This window comes from Camelus ferus, chromosome 16 (assembly GCF_009834535.1).
Source record: "Camelus ferus isolate YT-003-E chromosome 16, BCGSAC_Cfer_1.0, whole genome shotgun sequence".
NCBI classification, from domain to species: domain Eukaryota; kingdom Metazoa; phylum Chordata; class Mammalia; order Artiodactyla; family Camelidae; genus Camelus; species Camelus ferus.
In genome coordinates, this window is record NC_045711.1 from 23,234,618 (window position 1) to 23,247,943 (window position 13,326).

General features: G+C 54.1%; 1 long non-coding RNA gene across 1 annotated transcript; it reads left to right on the top strand.

Moving 5' to 3' along the window:
* Positions 1 to 5,187: 5,187 nt before the first annotated feature.
* Positions 5,188 to 7,062, top strand: LOC116669209. The gene is made up of 3 exons (XR_004326554.1): positions 5,188 to 5,400; positions 6,275 to 6,423; positions 6,812 to 7,062. It is a non-coding gene; the product is annotated as an uncharacterized LOC116669209 (long non-coding RNA).
* Positions 7,063 to 13,326: the final 6,264 nt, after the last annotated feature.

Sequence of the window (13,326 nt, forward strand, 5' to 3'; positions counted from 1 at the left end):
TCCTCCGGCAAGTGCTGTAGAATTGGCTATGGATTTCGGTGGCAGGACGGGTCCTTGATTTACCTGCAAGTCTGAGATGCCCTCCCAGGGGCCAAATGCTGGGCAGGCTCTAAATAGACTATCTGAGCCACATTGGGGAGTTTCTTTAGGTTGGAGGTGAGATTCAGAGCATGGTGGGCAACCTTGATCTTCCCAAGCTTCTTTTATGTAGATGTGTTCTGTAAACTGAAGTAGGTTGTGAACCCCTGGATGGACCCTAACCTCCTCCTTTCTTTGAAGAGTCATCATCACCATCATTATCACAATCATTACCATCGTCATCATCACCATCATGCATCACCATCACCACCACCACCACCATCACCACCACCATCATCATTACCATCTTCATCATCTCTTACATTGGTCTTTGTCCTAATAGCTTTTATATTTTTCATTTTATTTCTTTCCAGCAATGGCCCTGAAAATTTGGCAGGCCAAGTGTCATTAGCCCCACTTTCAAAGATAGAAAACTAAGACCCCAGGGTTTAAGTGGCAGGGCTAGGACTGGGACCTGGGCGCCCTGCCCCCTCTGAAACTCTTTCTGCAGGGCTGCTGGATCACACAGGTCACCACCTCTGGCTAATCCAGGTGCAGAAGCTATGGGCAGGCTCTCTTGTTGGCCTAAGGGCAGGAGAGGAAGGAGCATTTTAAGTAGGAAGGGCAACAAACAGACACCATCCTCCCCTCCTTCCATAATCAGGTTCCTTAGGGAAGAGCTTCTAAACCGTGTCCACTCCCTGCACACACGCATGTGCACGCACAACCATGGCTGTTCACACTTTACCCCTCTTGCCTCGGGGTCCATCCCCACCGAGCCATTAAATGTGTTCTGGTGAAGTTTGGCTCTGAGGATATTTCAAAACCAGTCTCTTAATTCTAGAATTCCAGAGGCAGAATTAAGTATTCCCAAGTGCACCCCCATCATCCCATCCAGAGAGGAACTCATCGTCCTTCCCCCAACTTGTCCCTCCTCCCATGGTCCCCAACTTGGTGAGTGGCGTCGCCTCAGCCCCCCAGACTTCTGACCCCAACCAGGGCCCCTACAGCGTGTCTGGATGATGGAACAGGCACTGCTTGGATAATCAGGAGAAAATAGCCAGAAACCAGTTTTTAGAAAATAAAGGAAAGGAGAGTCCATGTCTCGAGGATCTGTGTTTCTTTAGAGGGAAAGCAGATAGATGGTTTTCTAAAGCAGAGATCTGGGAGCAGCCCCAGCCTAATTGGAAAACCGCATTCATCCAGGCTGGAGAGGCCTCAGGAATGGCAAACAGCTTCTCCTCGCTCAAAGGAATTTCCTGGAAACCTAAATGGCTGCTCTTCCTAACCACAGGCTGGTCTTTCTGGCAGAATTAGCGTGATCGTGTGGTCAGGGTGGCCAGGCTGGAGCCAGCCAGGATGCTTCTGCAGTCTGGGCTCCCTCCACACCAACAAGTGGGGCCCAGGAGCGGAGGGTCACGTGGGACCAGCTGTGCGGTCGTGAGACCGGCTGGCGGCTGCAGTCTGGCCTGATCAAGGGATAGGGCTTCGGCCTCTCAGCAGCTCCTTGCCTTCCCAGGGGCCGAGGAGCAGAGGGAGGGGCAGGGGGAGAGAAAGAGCTGGTGATTGCTGAGAGCCGGCTCTGTGTGGGGCGGTTCCCCCAGTGCATTCCATCTTTCTTAAGAGGAAACAGGCTCAGGGCTGTGAAGGTGTCCATGATGTCACAGAGGGAGTGCTAGGATCCCACCAGGTCTGTCTGGTTCCACGCCCAGCCCTCCGTGCTGCTTGTCTGGGGCTGAGGGGCCAGCCCTCCCATGGGGAGAGGCAAGGAGACCCAGGAGCCAGGCCTCTGGGGGTGGGGCCAGCTGCACGGGGCCCAGGATGGGGCTCAGCAAATCAGGGCAGGGATGTCGTCAACCAGAATGGCGGAGCTGGGCCCCCCCACTACGTGGTGCCTCCCCTCCTCCCTAGACAACGGGCCAGGACAGAACAGCACTTAGCTGCTGAGGCCAGGTGTGGGAGATGAAAGATCGGTTGGGCCCCAGATCCACCCACAGTGATGCTGGCAGGGCAGGGAGGTGGGAGCTTCTCCCTCGGTGGGACTGGGAGGGTTTCAGAGGCTGGCAGGGTCTTTCCGGAACTCTGCCAGCGCTTCAGAGGCGGAGTTCCCTATCCTGGATATTTCATAGAGACATGCAGCCTCTGGAGAGTGCAGCCACAGGCCGGGGCTTCTCAGGGTCTCAGGGACAATCAGATGTGACTGGGGCTCTTGTGGGTTTTACCCATTGCTGTAGTGACAGGTGGCTGTGACTTCCTGTTTGAGCCAGGAGGGACTGGGGGCTGTAGAAACAGCAGTTTATTTTATTTTTATTTTATTAAAATAAATCTTTTTTTCATTGGGAGGGTAACTAGGTGTATTTATTTATTTATTTATTTTAATGGAGGTACTGGGGACTGAACCCAGGACCTTGTGCAGGCTAAGCGTGTGCTCTACCACTTGAGCTGTACCTTCCCCCTAGAAACATCAATTTAGGGCAATATGGTCTGGTACTTATACCATGTGCCAGGACCTGGGCAAAACCCTTTCCTCATGTTAACTCCTTGGAGCCTCCCCACACACCTACTATGTAGGCACTCACATTGTACCCATTTTATGGATGGGGAAACTGAAGCACAGGGGAGTTACATTACTTCTCCAGAGTAGCATAGTATGGTATTCCTAGCGGGGGCAGAACCAGAGAGGGTGGGGCAGCAGGACAGAAACCTGCCTAGGTTGGTCTCTCTCTTCCACATGTGGGTAGATCTCCTGGGACGGCCAGGGAGCCTTAGGAGCTGTCTGGCAAGGAGTCCACCTGTCGTAGGGTTTAGTAATATTTGTGAGAGTAAGATAAGTTTATGTTCTTTTTTTTTTTTTTTTTTTTAAAGAGGCCTTGTATAGTATAAACTTCAAGTTCCCCAAATCCTGGATCCTCCCTTTCCAAACTCAGCTCTTTTATTTCATTTTTTAAAATTTATTTTTTATTTGTGTTTATTTATTTACGTATTTGGTGGGTGACATAGTTCAGTTTATTTATTTACTTATTTAATGGCAGTACTGGGGATCGAACCCGGGACCTCATTCATTCATCAAGCATTTACTCAGTTGTTCTTGTGCAGGAAGGCATACAGAATGAGCAAGACACTGTTTTCCTGGAGCCCTTAGGCAGATGGCACATGAAAGAAAAGGGCTTAGGCACCCTGGAGGCAGACATGGCCCAGCAGGGTTCTGTAGGAGCAGAGGAGTTGGCTGAGGGAGGAAGACAGTGTTGATGGTGGAGGAATGTGTTTAAGACTCAAGGCTAAGCCAGTGTTTTACAATAATTGTAAATGGAGGATAACTTTTAACAAAAGTCTCAAGGCCAAAGGAGCTGCCTGCATGGAGGCTGGGAGACGGCAGGGCAGGTGTGAGCTTCGGCAGAGCCGTGTGGCTGGCGGGGTGAGGGATGTGAGCAGCTCTGTGTTATTACGTAAATGGGGGGTTTCTGAAGGGTGGTCTCTGAGGGCTTGGTGGCTGGCTGCCGGGGTGGAGGGGCACAGAGACTTTGAAGGGAACCCTGGTGTCTGATGTGATTGGAGTGGAGGGACCATTCCGGAGGAAAGGGTTGATTAAGGGGGAGTCAACCAGCTGATTCTGAGAAAACGTACTTCTCCACGTGAGCATCTTCTCAGGGGATGTCCTTTAAAACAGCCTGCAATGGAATGGGCACAGCCTTGGACAGGTCTGGCCACACACTGGGAGACGAGACTCCTGCAAGGTGGTGGATGAGGGAGGAGCAAGATGAGGAGCTGCTCTCTTTGGCGTTGTTTGATGCTCTTTGTTTCTGGCTCGCAGAGCCTGGGCTTCAGTGGCAGGAAGAGAACCTGCACGCGTGACACTTCCCTGGGCACCTTCTTCCCCTTCCCCCCGCCCCGCCATCAGCTCTCATCGCTTTCATCCACTTGCAAAATGATTAAGGCTCGGGGCAGTCTGCCACATTGGGTACAGACTCTCAGAGACCAAATCCTGTTTTGAAGTCTGTTTACTCTAACAAATTAATCTCTTTGATGCCTGAAGAAGAAAGATGCATATTAAACAAAGACCCAGCTCTGAATTTTGAGTGCTCTTGGAGTTATCAATCTCCCCAGGTATAAACTCTTGGCTCAGGACGTGTGTCCTCTGCAGTAGGATCTTTCCACCAGGTTTGGGGACACATAACTCATCAGATTTAATTAGCTAATCACATGCTTACCACCCAGACACTAGATCAGGTCCCTCAGTGAAGTTCTGCCTGGTCGTTGGATGGATAGGGAAATTCAGCGGGGATTTGTGGCAGTGAGGAAGCTAGGACCGACGTGCACCCGACTGCAGGAACGAGATGCCGTGTGAGTGGATGACTTTGCTCCCACTAGCACAGTTCCTGGGACGCCAGCAACGCCTGCAGTCATCCGTGTCACAAATGCAGCCGGCAGAGAGGAAAATATTTGGATGGGGGCTCAGACTACGTGGGTTCCTGGCCTCCTCTGCTCCCTGCCTCTGCTGTGACTTGAATTAACTTCTGTATGCAGGCTTCTTCTCCTCTGTCACCTGGGACACTGCCATGGGCTGAATCAGTGTACCCCCAGATCCATATGTTGAAGCCCTAACCCTCTAGCACCTCGGAATATGGCTGTATTTCAAGAGAGGGCCTTTAAAGAGATGATTAAGTTACAACGACTACTTTTGGGTTGGCCCTAGTCCAATCTGATTGGTTTCCTTACAAGAAGAGGAAATTTGGACTCACGAAGAGACAGCAGGGATTCGCACGCACGGACCAAAGACCGTGTGAGGACACAGGGAGAGGCGGCCGTCCGCAAGCCAGGGAGCGAGGCCCCGGGAGAGACCAAACTTGCTGGCTTCTTGATCTTGAACTTCCAGCCTCCAGAGCAGTGAGAAAATAAATACCTGTTGCGTAAGCCTCCAGGCTGGGGTGCTTTGTTATGACCACCTGAGCTAATGCAGACCGCCCCCCCCCCGCCCCGCCACTGTCACCTTCCTATCTACAGCCCGACGTCACTGTAAGGACCCAGCGAGACGCTGTCGGCTGAAGCCCCGTGAAGATTACTAGGCAACATCTCATTCTCTTTCTTTTCTATTCATTCCATTAAGGAGAAAATCTCATTTGGCAAAGAGATGTCTTTACAGCCTTGCTAACTCCTGGAAATCTCCCTTTTCAAAAAATTGAGATTAAATTCGCACAACGTAGAACCATGAACTGTTTTGAGGCGTACACTTCCGCGGCATTTATCACATTCACAAGGTTGTGTGACTGTCACCTCTGGTGAGTTCTAAGATCTTGCATCACCCCAAAAGGAAGGTCCATGCCAGTAAGCAATCATTTCCTGTTTCTCCTCCCCCCACCTATCCCCCATCTGCATCCCCCACCCCACCCCCACCCCTGCCCACCCGCCTGGGCCCTCATCCCTGGCAACCACTCGTTTGCTTTCTGTCTCTACAGAGTTTCCTATTCTGGATATTTAAGTGCCATTATACTATACATGGCTCCTTTCACCTAGCGTGATGTTTTCAAGGTCCATCCAAGCTGCAGTCTGAGTCAGGACTTTATGTCCTTTTGTGGCTGAAAATATTCCATTGTTCAGACTGACTGCATCTTGTTTATCCCTTCATCCTCTGCTGGACAGCTGAGCCGTTTCCACCTTTCAGCTCTTGTGAACAACATCGCTGTGAATATTTGCGCACAAGTATTTATTTGGATATCTCGTCTCAAAATTCTTTTGGGTATAGACCTAAGGGTGGAATTCCTGGGCCATAAAGTAATTCTGGGTTCACATTTTTGAAGAATGGAAATCTCCCTTTTTCAACAAACAAGAGCGGGCTTCAGGATCCAAACCTCCAGCAGGCGGGAGCGCTCAGCTGGACGATGATGACCTTGAGTTTTAATGGTGCTCATTCTTATAGGATCAGAAAATCCAACACTGGGTTTTCATCTGTAGCAGCAACATAAATTTTTCTTTGAAAGTAAATGTTACTTTGATATATAAAATAGATAAACAACAAGGACCTGCTGTATAGCACAGGGAACTATATTTAATATTTGGTAATAACCTATGATGGAAAAGAATTTGAAAAAGAATACATATATATATAACTGAATCGCTTTGCTATTGCAGGACTCAAATAAGAGTAAGTCCCTGAATGAGCTTTCCGGCTAATGAGCCCTCTGTTTTCTCACTGGTCCAGAGAGAAGCGAGGGGGCGGACCAGGTGCCCAAGGTATTTTCCACGTGCCTGTCTCCCCAGCTCTGCGCCTCTTCAAAGTCAGAGCCTGCGGCCGCGCAGCATCTGAGCTTCTCCTGCAGAGCCGGGAACCACAGAAGGTCCAGGGAAGCGGTGAGAGGGAGGGATCCACGCTGTTATTTTTATCTGCTGATGGTTGTCTGAGGCTGGGCAGGCTCCCAGACTGTTGGGAGGCGGCCTGCGGAGCAGAGAGGAGCTTGGTCCCCGGAATGCCCAGAAGCCTCTGCGGAAGTGAAGGCAATGCCAGAACTCCCCCGGGGTCCCCGCTCGGGCTGGGAGGAGCAGGCTCGCCCAGCACCCTGGGTGTCTGGCCGAGGACCCTGGGCTCTGGGTTGAGGGCTGCCTGACCTCCACGGTGAGGGCCGAGGTGGCTGCTGCTCAGCGAGGCTGTCGGTACCCCCAGCGCCCTGTCCCCCTCGCCCTCCCTCGTCCCCGGCTCGGTTTACCGTCTTCTCCAGCAGAGCCGCTTCTCTTCCTGCAGGTGGAGGAGAGAGATGAGCCCCAGACCACAGTGTGAAGATGGCAGGAAGTGTGTGAGCTGCTCTCAGGAGGCCTCTGGAGGGAGGAGGGGGACTTTGATATTTTCTGATGGGCTCATCTTGCCCTCTGTGTCCTCAGGATGTGAGGCTGTTCAGTTGTCAACTAGTCTGGTGCAGAAGACCAAGCTGGAATTCAGAACCCTGAGAATCTCCGGCTGCCACTGTCTTGCTGTGTGTCTTGGGGCAAGTTGCTGACCCTCTCTGTGCTTGATAGTAAATGGAGACAGAGGAACTAGAGGCCTGGCAAGTGTTTTCTTTCCTCTTCCCAGGGAGGGGCAGCCCATCCCAGGGGGCCGTGGGCAGCCCCAGAAAGACTTACCCCTTTAACTTCAGTGCGTGTCCTGAGGAAGGCATGTCTGAATCTAGGGACACCGCAGGCAGAGGGCGAGCGAGGAGCACCCCAGCCCAGCATGACTGCAATGGCCCCTGAGGATCTGGAGGACGAAGATGAGGGGTGGACCAGGCCAGGGAGACCTAGAGCCTCGTCTGCTCTGCTTCAGGGAAGACTGAATCACTGCTTAGTGGACGGGGCTGGAGGTTGGCATCGGCCCCATGTCAGCTATTGGTTGCAGTCTGCTGTAGACAGTATCACATCGTCCACTAAACAGCAAGCTGTAAACGCAAATGCCAATAGTATCTTCATTGTTGATAATTTACTTCTTTTTTGTGTGTCCTCCTGTTCACCCTCCGCAGTATCCCAAAGAGGTGATGTTGACATTATCATCAGTCCATAGACTGAAAACAATGGAGCACAGAGAGGTTAAACAACTTGCCTCAAGTCACACAGCGAATAAGTGGCAGAGCAGTGCTCGAATCCAGCCCTATCAGAGCCAAAGGCCCAGCCCTTAACCTCTAGATGCCACTGTCTTTTAATAATAATAGTAAAAGGCCTGGAGGGACAGTCACTGGACAGTTCTCTCTCAGAGCCCTCTGGTGGAGGCTGAGCTCCTAAGTCCACCTGGCCTCAGAGGGCTGATCCCCAAAGAGGCCTCCCTGAGCTTCACCGTCAGAAAAAGGAGAAATCCGCCCCATAGTCCCCTGGCTGTTCCTGCAGGATCTGGCCTGGGCCTGGCTGTTGGGCCGGTGAAGCCCAGCTCCAGGGGGTGGGTGGGGCCCTGGGGGCCTTGAGTGGGTGGGGGGTGGGGTGCAGCGGCTCTCTGGGCCTTTCCTTGTTTTAGTGGGAGCTCTGGTCAGAGAGGCCAAGCTTGGGTAGCTGTTTATCTTGGTATTTTTCTTCTCTTCAGAGAAAGACATGATGAAAAGGTCACACACACACACACACACACACACACACACACACACTGCACACAGAACTTCGGGTCTTAGTAAGAGGACCAAAGGCGAAAGGAGCCTGGTTATGGTCTAAATGCTGTAAATATCACCCGCGCCAGCCCTGCCACCTCACCCTCCCCAGGCCTTCCCTGACAGCCCAGAACCAGTTGCCCCTTCTCCCTCCCCACCTGGGGTGCCTCTACCAGTGTCTTTGAGTCTCAGTGTCTCATTGGCCAGATCTGAATACCCCCTTGGAGGATTGGCTGTACCTGGCACGTCCCCCACCGGCAGGGGCCCTGGGTCAGCTGCTGCCCCCCTCAAAACTGCCCGCCATCGTCTTGAGATCTCTCCCCGGCCTGGCCAGTGGACCTCAGGCCTCCTGTGAGCTTGCTGGGACCCAGCCAGCGTGGACGCACCAGCACCCAGCTAGGCTGGGGTGGGGTGACGTGTGTCCGCCTCCTAGCTGGCCTTAGGATCTGGTGTCTTTCCCCTCTGGTGCCCAGGACTTATCTTTATGACATTCTTTAAGCTTCCCTCACCTGCCAGGAACGTGGAAGCCCTTCTCCAAGGTGGGCTGGGAGGCAACTGTGGCTGAGGGTCTAAGGAGGCAGGAGATGAGAGGGGAGAAGGCAGGGGGTCTCTGGAGGGGAGGCTGAGCAGATGGCAGTGATGAGCTCCAGGCCCACCAGGTTCTGCTGCCTCAGATGGGCCACTGCTCTTCCTCCCGGCACAGAATTTTAAACTTTACTCCAAGACCTGCCCCAGACTTTCCTCTGCAGAAGGACCTGAAACCTCAATCCTTAAAGATACTTGATTTTCAAAATCAGATATCAGTACAGACGACTGAGAGACAAGTCTTGGTGTAAAACAAGGGAGGCGTGGGTCAGCGGAGGTGGGTGATGGGCGGGCTAGGGGCCGGGAGAGATGGGGCCAGCTCGAGGCAGAGGGAGGGAGGGGCGGGTCCCCACCTGAGAGCGGTCACCTTGTGTGTGTGCAGGCGTGAGCGTGGGAGTGTGGGCTGGCTTTCTGCGGTCACATCAAGGTGGGGGTCCTAGGTGGAGGCAGAGTCCAAGGCCACGCAGCCGCGTTCCTCCCGGCAGAGAAAAGCACACAGGATCTTGGGATACAGGAACCCAAAAACAAATAAATAAAACAAGCAGTCAGGGCTATAAATAGATGAAGGCAAGAGGCCCAGATGGTTGCCCTGGGCCTTGGGCTGGGGGAGAGAGGGGCCACCCCTGACCCTTGACCTTTGTCCGGGGCCAGGACCTGGAGTTGCTTCTCAGAGAAAACCCTTCTTCCACGTGCTGTATTGATTCGACCACCATTCAATTCCCTCCTTCCCTCCCTGGCCGTGCAGGCCTGGCCGCCTCCCCGTGTACTCTCCACTGCTCAGGGCAGGAGCTGGTTCGCTCCTGTGATGGGGCTGAGGTTCCACGGGTTCCTTCTGTCTCCCACTTGGCCCCCAGTCCTCATCTCCAAGGCAGGCCTGACCTGTGAGGGTGGACACAGGTGCTGGAATTCTGGGCAGCAGCTTCGTGGTGATGTTCCGTTTCTCTGGAAGTATCATCCGGAGAGTCCACCCGAAGTACTGGGCCCGGCTTCTCCACTCTCTCGCTTAACTCCTTTCTCGCCGCAGTTCCAGAAAGCATCTCAAGAAAATGGTCCATCCGCCCATCCATGTACCACCCCTTCTATCCACTCATCTAGCCATCCGTCCATCCATCCTTCTGTCCACACACTTATCCACCCTTCCATCCATCTGTTCATCCATCTATCCATCAGCCTTTCCACCATCTATCCATCAATCTGTTGACTGATTACTCTGTTAAGCTCTAGCGGTAACCAGTAAACTTGGTCACCTGGTTCTCAGTCCCACTTTGCTTGCTCTTTGATGTGGGAAGCAGACCGGGAAGGCAACGCAGAAAGAGCAGAGCTGCGGTCGGGAAAGTACCAGGAATTCACAGCCAGGGCTCCGCGCTGAGGGACGTTTATTTCTCAGTTCCCACGCGCAGGCAGGGATGGGTAGCATTGAAGGGGACGTACGACCCTCCCACATTGCACCCAATTCCGATGTGTGTGTGTGACCAGGCGACTCACAGGGTCAGTATGGCTTAGAAGCAAAGGGAGATGCACAAAGTTACAGGCTTTATCATAATAATGGTAATGATCTTCATCATTCATTGAGTGCCTACTGGGCACTGTGTCAACTGCTGTGCCCAGATTCTCTCACTGAATCCTTTCAATAATCCCATTTTACAGAAGGGGAATGGCGATTCAGAGGGATTAAAGTTCCCTGGTCTGAGGTCAGAACCTGGGTCGGTCCAGGCACCAGCCCCCTCGTAAGCTGTGTGTCTCTGGTCAGGGCTCTTAACCTCCCTGAACTGCATTTTCTTCTTGCGATGGAATGGAGGCACCCCGTCTTTTCAGGTCCGTGAGCTACATTTTAATGTCAAAGTCTTTGAAGATCTCTTCACATGCCGGTACTTTTATTTTTAGGACTCGTTGGTTGAGAAAACTCACAATGCCAAAAAGCCACTTTGAATTCAGTAGTGGTCGAAAATCAATCTGTATTTGATTATTCACAACCACATGTATATGCATCTGGAAAACAACCCTGAGACGGGCGACTGTGTGGTCTGACCGTGCCCGCGCAGGTTGGGTGTGCGGATCCTGGTCTCTGAGTTAAGACTGCAGCCTCCGGGGGTCGGGGCACTTGCTGTCCCTTCTGGATCTACATTCTGTATTCAGCAAAGCCGTCACCTCCTGCTTCCTCGCCGCTCTTGGATAACAGTGAGATAAGGCAGAGGCAGACAGGACAGTGAGCAGAGAGACCCTGATGGAAATGGTTGACCAGACAGAAATGGGAGGGTTGGGAGGGTCTGCCCTGGGACGCGGTCCTCAGTGTGGCCAGTGCCTCACCCGCCAAGGCTCCTGCGTTCACAGGAGCAGAGCGCCGGCTCCACAGGATGCACAGCAGGTCCTCCCCAACGCCGCCCCTTCCCCCCGCCGGCTTGGGTGGGGATCTCCACCAAAAGTGCCTTCTGCTCACCAAGGATCATGACGGGTCCAGTTAGACCTGGAGGGGCCTGTGTCGGAGTGGGATGGAGAGACAGCTGGGAGGAGCCCCACCACTTCTCGGGAAGGAAGGGGCAGAGGACAGACCCCAGGAGAGGCCCGGGGTGTCTGGCCGATTCTGCCCGGGCCTGGTTGGCTTTGGGGGCCTCCCTGGGACGGGCGCTTCTTCCCGGAATCCAGCCTGGACCCGGAATCACTCCTCAAATGCCCTGATTCCTCACAGATCGCAAAGCAGAAGATGCAAAATCCTGAAAAGCAGGTTGGACCTTTTTCTCCCCCAGTGTTCTTTTCTGAGATTAGATTTGGGTTGACTGCATACATCAGCATTCTGGCCCCCCCGGGATGAGAAGCAGAGACCCCCCGCAACCCCCTGCCTCCCCACCTCCCTCCTTCCCTCCGCGGCCGCCTCCTCTGTCTCCCCCTCTCTGTTGGCACCGAGGGCTTAGCCATGACGCAACTGCAGGCGAAGGAGGCCCGGCGGGGCCTCAGCCGTCACTCCCCATTCTGGCCAGCACCGTGGCCACTTGCCTGGGGGAGGCTGGACCAGGGACTCGGTCTTCTTAAAGTGGTTCAGGGGCCAGAGTTGGACTTGGGGTCTTGCAGTCCATTTACTGAGTGATTTCAGGACCGTGCAAGGTGCTGATAAAGGAGGATTGAAAATACAGTTTTGATTTTCCTGGACGCTGTGTTAGCACCCGGTGCTCTGAGGGAGCTGGCCGCCCTCCTCGGCCATCTAGACCCTCCCTCCCAACCCCCATGGTGCCTCCCTCACAGTTCCTGTTTCCTCTCCCTCGAGGCACCATTCACAGTTTGCAGTGATTTGCCCTGAGAGAGTTTGGTATAATGAGCATGTGGTCTCTGACCCTATCAGGGAGGCTTCCCGGAAGAGGTGATGCTTACGATGAAAAGTGAAGGGTGCGTAGGAGAGAGGTGGAGGCACCAGCAGGATGCCCAGCCCGGGAAGGGATCTCGAGGGTCTGGAGGGAGGATACAGGAGGGACGACGGGGAGCCTGGTCACGGGGAGCCTGTGAGGACCACAGAGGACCTGGGCTTGGCCTGAGGCGGCCCTCACAGGCTGTGATGATTAACTGCGTGTCAGCTTGACTGGGAGCTGGTGAAGAGTCTCTTCTGGGGGTGTCTGTGAGGGTCTTTCTAGAAGAGATTACATGTGAATTGGTGAGCTGGGGACGCAAACCGCCTTCCCCAGTGTGGAAGAGCATCGTCCAATCGGTTGAAGGCCTGGTAGAAAGAGGCAGAGAGACAGCACCGCCTGCTGTCCCGCACTCGCTAACCCTGCTCCCACCCTCCGAGGGCCGGCGCCTCTCTGCTCCCGGGTTCCCCGGGAGGCACTGAGAAACCAGCCCTCTCCTTCTAGCACCCAGAGCTTGGTCAGCATCACAGCTTCTCCGACCTTCCTCTCCTCCCTCCCTCCCTCTTCCCACCACCAACTGGGCGAGCGCTAATGTGTTAGAATCTCTTTTGAAAACAGGTGCCCAGGGCCGAGGCCAGCAGGGCTGTGCTCCTGGGGGTACAGGGGGATGGCTGGTCTTGGGGATCCCACGGCACGTGGTACTTCTGGCACTCAGAAGGAGGGCCAGCACAGGTCCCCGGCTCCTGAGCCCGCACAGGAAGTCCTCCTGTACCCTGGGGCCTCCCGGCACAGGTGCCAACCCACGGCCGCCGATGACAGCCCAGGTCGCAAGCTTTGTTTCCTCTCTGGCCACTTCTCCAGCAGTCTGGAGCCTGGGGAATTCCTCTGTTTCTAAGAATACCCTCTCCTCAGTGTTAATGATTCCCTTAAGGCAGCCGCCGCCCCCCTCGGCCAGGCTACGGTTAGGGTGATTACTGTTACTCTCGTTACAGCAATTAACAACGTGGGCCAGACAGCTTCTGCTGAGAGCCCACGAAGCCCCTGGCACGGGGGGGAGCCCACGGGGACCCTTCTCCAGGGCTGCAGGGCAGCCTCCCGCCGCCCCCTGTGGCCCCAGGGGGCCCCAGTGCCACACGTCTGCCCCGCTCATCCCAGATCTCACGGACTCTTGGGGTGGGAAGGCTTGGCTCCTGTCACCCAGGTTGACAGCGTCTTTTCACAGAGGGGCTGTGGGG